This window comes from Hakea prostrata, chromosome 9 (genome assembly GCF_041222555.1).
Source record: "Hakea prostrata isolate BN-2017 chromosome 9, UWA_Hpros_2, whole genome shotgun sequence".
Taxonomy (NCBI): Eukaryota; Viridiplantae; Streptophyta; class Magnoliopsida; order Proteales; family Proteaceae; genus Hakea; species Hakea prostrata.
The window spans coordinates 56,278,663-56,286,881 of record NC_142608.1 but is presented as its reverse complement, the minus strand read 5'-3'; positions in this window follow the sequence as shown (position 1 = coordinate 56,286,881).

Here is an 8,219-nt window from a genome sequence, read left to right as displayed (position 1 = left end):
TTGGTCGACCAATCGGTCGACCAATGCGGTGACAAGGCCAAAACGAGGGAATTGAAGGCCCAGATCAAATCCAAACCTAAAGAGGTTTTGCACACAAGTCAAGTGACTTACCTAGTAGGTAGAAATGCCTTCAAACCAAGATAGAGAGCACTCCAAGTCCATCAACTAATTAGATCTTCATCGGGATTCTGTTTCCATAAATAGAACCTCATCATCAACCTTCATGGATTCAAAGCGGACACCAAGTCCCTCTTGGGATGGCCCAAAGCTGACTTCTTACTTTACTTCGGGTCATCGGACCTACAAATAACAAGGTTTCCGGGTCAAGGTTAGGGCTGGGTTTCACATTCTCCCCCCTTAAAGAAATTTCGTCCCCGAAATTGAAAGCGTACTGTGCTTCCAAAGAGGTAAGGAAACTTCTCCTTCATGTCTTCTTCCTTCTCCCAGAAGCTTCTTCAGGGGTATGGTTCTTCCACCGAATCTTCACCAAAGGAATGGCGCGATTCGCAGCTGCTTGTCCTTCCTATCCGGGATTTGGCCGGTTCTTCATCATAGGTCAAATCAGCACTAAGTCCTTCGGTGCTTGCTGCAAAATGTGTTCGGATTCTCTATGTATTTTCGGAGCATCGAAATATGGAACACATTGTGCACACCAGCAAGAGGCGGAGGTAATGCTAATCGATACGCAACAGGTCCAACCTTTTCCAAAATCTCGAAAGGTCCAATGTAACGAGGGCTAAGCTTTCCCTTAACATTGAATCTCATCACACCCTTCATTGGTGAGACCTTGAGAAAAGACTTTCTCTCAACTTGAAATTCCAAATCGGTCCTTCTCTTATCAGCATAAGATTTCTGTCTCATTGATGGAGACTTAATCCTTTCTCTTATCATATCTACCATAGCACTTGTAGCTTCAATCATCTCGGGACCTAAGACTTTTCTTTCACTGTCTCGATCCGAGTACAAAGGTGTCCTACAAGTACTACCATACAAAGCCTTGAATGGAGCCATGCCTATTGTTGCTTGATAAGCTGTTGTTATAGGCAAACTCAACCAAAGCTAGGTGTTCATCCCAATTACCACCCATATCCACCACACAAGATCCGAGCATGTCTTCCAATGTCTGAATTGTCCGCTCAGATTGTCCACATCGTTTGTGGATGATGAGCTGTACTCAAGTTCAATTGGGTTCCCAAGGCCTTACGCAAACTATTCCAAAACCTTGAGGTGAACCTAGGATCACGATCCGAAACAATACTCAAAGGCACACCATGCGGACGAACCACATTATCCACATAAAGCACGGCTAGCTTATCCAGTATGAGTGATCTTCATAGGAATGAAATGGGCTGATTTGGTCAACCTATCAACAATCACCCACACAGTGTCATTGCCTTTACTTGTCGAGGCAAGCTAGTCACAAAGTCCATGGAGATATCTTCCCACTTCCAACTAGGAATAGGAAGGGGTTGAAGTAATCCAGGATGGAGGTTGTCGGACGGCTTTCACACGTTGGCAAGTCTCACACTTGGCAACAAAATCGTCAACATCCGCCTTTAGACCAATCCACCAAAAATGTTCCTTCAAGTCCTTGTACATCTTGGTGCTTCCCGGGTGTCTGATAAAGGGGCTGGTGTGCTTCCTTCAATATTTCATTCTTAACTTCATCGTTTGCGAGGCACACACGGTCTTCCTCTAAACAACAAAGCACCATCCATGGATATACCAAAGTCGGGGTCCGACTCGGGATTGAAGAAATCTTCTCAACTTTGGTCAAAAACTCTTGATCGAGAACTCTGCTGAGCAACAATCTTATCTCTAAGACCAGATCTTGCCGTCATGGCGAGAAAGAATAAAATCAGAATTCTCGAGACGATTTCCAAACCAAAACTCTCAATAGAAGACCACAATGGTAAACTCAAAGCATTCAAATCCAAAGTCTTCTTACGGTTCTTCCTACTAAGAGCATCGGCAACAACATTTGCTTTCCCAGGATGATCTTGAATATCACAATCATAATCGGAGACGAGTTCCAACCATCTCCTTTGTCTCATGTTCAACTCCTTTTGGGTAAAGAAGTATTTCAAACTCTTATGATCCGTGAAAATGGCAATCTTCTCACCGTAAAGATAATGTCTCCAAATCTTCAAAGCAAAGACAACGGCGGCAAGTTCTAGATCGTGAGTGGGGTAATTCCGCTCATAATCCTTCAATTGCCGAGAAGCATAGGCTACGACCTTGCCATGTTGCATCAGTACACAACCCAAACCAATCTTTGGCGCATCGGTATAAAGCTGTCATACCACCGGAACTATCGGGTATAGTCAAAACCGGGGCACTTGTCAATCTATCCTTCAACTCTTGGAAATTCTTCTCACAGGCGTCGGACCAAACAAACTTCTCTTCTTTCTGGTCAACTTAGTCATAGGAGCAGCCAACGAGAAAAGTTCTCAATAAACCTTCGGTAGTAACCCGCCAATCCAAGAAAACTTCTTATTTCCGTTCTGACTTCGGTCTCTCCCAATCAGCCACGACTTGGACCTTTTCGGGATCGACACGAATACCTTCGGCTGAAACTACATGACCAAGGAAAACCACTCTCTTAAGCCGGAAATCACACTTGCTAAACTTAGCAAACAACTTCTTTTCCGCAACCTTTGCAAAGTGAAACTTAGATGACTCGCATGCTCTTCTTCGCTCTTGAATAGATCAAGATGTCATCAATGAAAACAATCACAAACTTATCAAGCACATCATGAAATACTCGGTTCATGAGGTCCATGAACACCGCAGGAGCATTGGTCAATCCGAAAGGCATGACTCTAAACTCGTAGTGACCATACCGCGTTCGGAAAAGCTGTCTTGAAGATATCACTAGACTTCACTTTCAATTGGTGATATCCGGACCTTAAGTCAATCTTCGAGAACACAACTGCACCCTTCAAGCGATCGAAGAGATCATCGATTACGGGCAGTGGATATCTATTCTTGATAGTCAACTTATTCAACTCACGGTAGTCGATGCACAAGCGCATACTACCGTCTTTCTTCTTGACGAACAAGACCGGAGCTCCCCAAGGTGACACACTAGGCTGCTCTGAAACCTCTATCAATGAGCTCATTCAACTGATTTTGCAACTCTTTCAACTCGGTAGGAGCCATCCTATACGGAGCTTTAGATACCGGAGCGGCACCGGGGACGAGATCAATAGAGAATTCGACATCTCTGTCCGGAGGCACTCACGATAGATCATCGGGGAAGACATCAACAAAGTCGCAGACAACTCGACTTCATCGACTCTTTTCTCCACTATACCCTTGCCTTCGGATGAAGCATCATCCACTAGGGCATAGACTTGCATCGGTCACGAGACAGACACCTTCTTACAAACCCTTCTCTTTTCACCTTGAAATTCAAAGACCGGACTTCCACATATATGGAACTGAATCTTCTTTGAGGAACAAAGGAACACGGCTTTGTGGGCTGTCAACCAATCAATTCCCAAAATAACATCGAAGTCCTTCATGTCAAGAATCACAAAATTGGCTTCCAAGTTCTTCTCACCAATCAACACGGGACATTTAGATAACCCCTTATCTAGTTTCACATGAGGACCAGTGGGTGTACTAATCAATAAACAACTAGACAACTTCTCGGGGATTAGGTTAGTCTTCTTGATGAATCCGAGATGACATGAGCGAATGAGATGCACCCGTATCAAATAAGACAAATGCGAAATAGAAGCGACTAACAATGTACCTGTAATCACATCATGGCTTGGATCTGCTCGAGTCTTGGAAATGCTGAAAACTCTACGGGAGGGAGGAGCGGGAGCACTCTTTCACCGTGGGGGCGGCTCTTTGGGCGGGCCGCTTCGGACAGAGCACGAGCAAAATGACCAGCTTGCTTGCGGTAGAAGCAAACCGGATTGCTTTGGATCCAACGGGGGTGGCTGCAGTGAGAGGACTTACGAACAAAAGGCCTTGCACTCGCACTTGCACTTGCACTTGCATTTGCTGGTGATCGGTTTCCGCCATCTTGTTTAAAGCGCGGCCGGGCTGCTGAAAACCCGTGTTCGACCTACACTCTTAGCACGAAAGGTAGGAGTGGGGTAGGGTGTAGGTCTCACATAACGACGGTCATTGCGATCCACCGGACCAGAATTCCTTGAGCGCCAAGGCTTCCGCACCACGAGCACTTTCCTTCTCTGTTTCTTCCAACTTCTTCGAGTTCTGCACCACTTGAGCATAGCTCACTATAGGCTGGATTTGTGAGATAAGCTTTAATGGCGGGCGCAGTCCTTTGAAGAACTTCTTTGCTTTGGCGAGGTCTTCCTTCAAAGAATCTGGAGCAAAGAAATGAAGCTCCTCGAACTTCTGTTGGTACTCCAACACGGACAAAGTTCCTTGAGTCGGAATCATAAACTCAGCTTCCTTTGCATCCTTCACCGCCTCGGGAAAGTAGTTCATACAAAAAGCCTCTTTGAATAACTCCCAAGTTACAACTCCTGCATGCAAACCTTCCAAAAACGGGACGAGTGGAGATCCACCATGCATCAGCTTCTTGTTGCAACACGCTCGGCAAACAAAATCTTCGAGCTTCCGAGCATTGCGAGATGCCGGAAAGCCTTCTCCAACTCACGAAGCCACTTGTTAGGAAACAAGGGGTCCTTGGTAACACCGGTAAAAGTGGGTACTTGCATCTTGAGAAAACTCTCCATCGGGCGAGTATGAGGAGTTCCAGCTAAACCTCCCGCATTCGGGACTGCGGCATGAGGATTCACATTAGCACCAGCCGGGTCTCATTATGCGAGTCATGAAACCCACCAACATCTGGTTGAGCTGAGCTGCTCTTTTTGCATCATGTTGCCCATGATATTGGCAATATCTCTGAAACTTCCAACATTCGGGGCACCGGGGATCTCATGAGTACCCCGATCAGCATTTGGTATCTCACCACCTCCATGAGGTACTTCACCACCTCCCTGAGGTATTTCACCACCTCCATGACCACTTGGATTCACCACGCCCACTTCTCAGAGTAACCATTCTGCAAAAACCGAGAACATCAAAATACCGAATTTCGAAGATTCAACATAAACCACAAGTCCAAATGATTTGAAAACTTAAATCATGCTCAAATATATCCATATAGTCATCAAACAATATTCCATAAGGCAAAAATCACATTTTCCAAAAATTCAACAGCAAATGAGGTCCCTTGTGACCATTGGTCGAGTGGTTGGTCGAGTGACCCGATCGACCAATCGGTCGACCAATGAAGACAGAATACTGAAAATTCGCATTATAAGCCTCATTTCCACATTCCAACCTCATTCTAACTTCTTCCAAAGGTGAGAGAGCTCTAGGGAAAATATCCAAGAGTTCCCACAAGTGTTCTTGAGGTGATTTAGTGCTTCAACAACAACAACACAACACACCATCTTCACAAACAAGGTAAATCTCTCATTCTTTCTTCCATTTTCATCTTCTCATGCTTGCATTTCAATAAAACCATGCTTTACTTGTATCCAATGCTAGAAATCATGCTTAGGAATGCTTAGAAACATATTCCCTAGGTTTTAAACACAATGACATGCATAGACAACAAGTTTTAACACATTTGGTGCTCATCTCGCAAAGTTTTATATCGAAATCGATATCTTTAGAAAAATTTCGTTTTCTCTCAAACCGCTTGAAATTTTCGCACGAGATCAAATGCTACATGCTCAAGATGACATTGTAGATAGGTCCATACAATTTGATTTAACCAATTTCAACTTTTCAAAAATCCAATTTTGACCTAAATTGCAAAATCCCCAAATTTCTTCTTGCTGAATTTTTCGCTTTAATCCATGTTTTCGATCGATTTTCATCAAAACAACTTCATAGACATGAAATTCCAAGTATTGTGCACATGCTAGTATGTTCAAATCAAATTTCCCCCAAATTTGAAATTTTCCGAAAAATTACGAAAATACCCTTTTGGCTCAAATCTTGAAATAGCACTAATTGGAAATGTCTCTTGTCTCTTCCACGGATACATCATGCGAGAGGGGAGGACGAGGGAGGAGGTAGAGGTAGAGGTCGCATCGTAGGTGCTCTCGGGGGCGGAGGTCGGGTTCCTTTCGAGCCCGAGAGAGGAGGTTAGGAGGCAGGACCTATTTGACACACCTCGGGCCGAGTTTTACGTACGAGGCCTACTTCAGCTATTGTAACATCGAGATGGGGCGTCTACTTCACTTACGCCAGCTCGGAGCCTTCGGGATCCGGCGGAGGTTCGACACTTTACGGTGGACTCACCTCTTCACCGAGGATTTGCCGGTATACCCGGAGCTAGTGAGGTTGTTCTTCGGCAACCTTACTTACACGGAGGAGGCTCGGGGCCGGGGACATCCACTCGGACTTGTCCTCGGGAGAGCGGGGTCCACCGGACTCGGATTCGCTTCTCTACCGGGACAATGGCCGAGATCTTGCGGGTTCCTTACTACCCACGGCGGTGTGTGTGGATACTGCGGGGAGCAGACTCTGGACAGCCATCCGATGCCGTACGAGCTTCGCGAGATATGCTCTACGCTATGGGATAGCCGCCGATGCTTCACACCGTGGACTAGCGGACGGATGACGGGTTCTGCACGTATTATCGGTCGCATAGTCGGCCGAAACATCATGCCGAAGCCGGACATCACCATCGGGTCACGGTGATGGAGGCCTTGGTCATTTACCGCATCTACATGGGCTTCGAGATCGATCTTTCTTACATCATTCAGCAGGTCATGCTTGGACTTGGTTCTGCGGCCTAGCATGCGGAACCTTTGCTATGGGAGGCTTCGACTTTGATCTTCGGGCATTTCGGGGTGAGTTTCGAGGATACTCCGATGGACACTAGATCACGGGGATACCCCATTGGGACTCGGACCATTCGACGGATGAGACTACATCGGTTAGAGAGATCTCCTGGTCCCGAGAGGGTGAGGATGATGATGAATCGAGAGGATGAGGATGAGGGATCAGAGGATGGAGGAGAGGATATCGGTCTGATAGTGATGATCGGGCCGGAGATGATCTGAGATATGCGCGAGGCTGAGCCCGTGCATCACGAGTTTCCTTCATCACACTTCGAGGCGGGTGGCCCTTCACATGCGGTTCCGGAGACTTCAGATCTTGGTGCACTGAGATGAGATCGATGACTTCCATGCTAGAGAGGGATGGAGGTCGGACGGAGGAGCAGATGTACGAGAGGATGGAGTCTCGACGGGACGAGGATAGAGCATCGGGTGACTCGGCTAGCGAGAGGAGTTCGAGCATATAGAGATCGAGTAGATCACCTAGATAGGAATCTGTACCTTAGGATTTCCCATTTATGCATTTCGGATGTAATCATTGTAAAAACTTTTGAAATTAATGAAGTTCATTTTGTTTCTCTTTAATTATTGTATGTTATGCACTTTTCTTTTCCTTGCATTAGTGTCATTTGTTCAAGTATAATTATGGTATGTTATTCGAAATGTTCTGTTATGCCTCAAAGTTCAAGTTTCTAATTCGGTGTTCTATTATTCACTTCTAAGAGTAGAAGAGTCACTTCAGATCAATGACTCGGGAATGTTCAGTTGTTGCCTTTTGTGGTTAGGATCTCCTCGAACCTTGGGCTCCGATACCAATCATCCGCCCTCCCGGCCGGTACCCTATCGGCATACCGGAGAGTGTGATCCACAGCCCGAAGATCAGGTATCGAGTGATCAACCTCCCACATAAACAATAACATAATCATGAACAACCATAACAAGAGTGCGGAAGATAAATCATAGATCCAATAATGAAAGAATGAATCATAAACGAAACGGAATAATAGATATAATCGAGTGTCAAACGAGATAAGTAAAGTGAAGCAAAAATCCCACTTTACATCCAGCGGAAAAGTAGCTCGAAAGAATAAACTAGATAAAAGCTAATCCCAGTAGCAAGTACATTGGGTAACTAAATTATTCTCCACTTTGTAGACGACATCCTTGTAGGTGTAGATCTCATAGATAGCACAAGGACGCTTCCACTCAATGGTCGGACTAAGCATCGTACGGAGCATAACCACCCGTGGGATCTTCAGAGTAATTGTGGTAACCGCAATCACCTTCCTGGAGATATGCCTCTTCGCCTTGCGCTTCCTCATAGGGACCGTCATAGTATTCCGTACTGCAGGATAGTCTAACAACATTGTACAA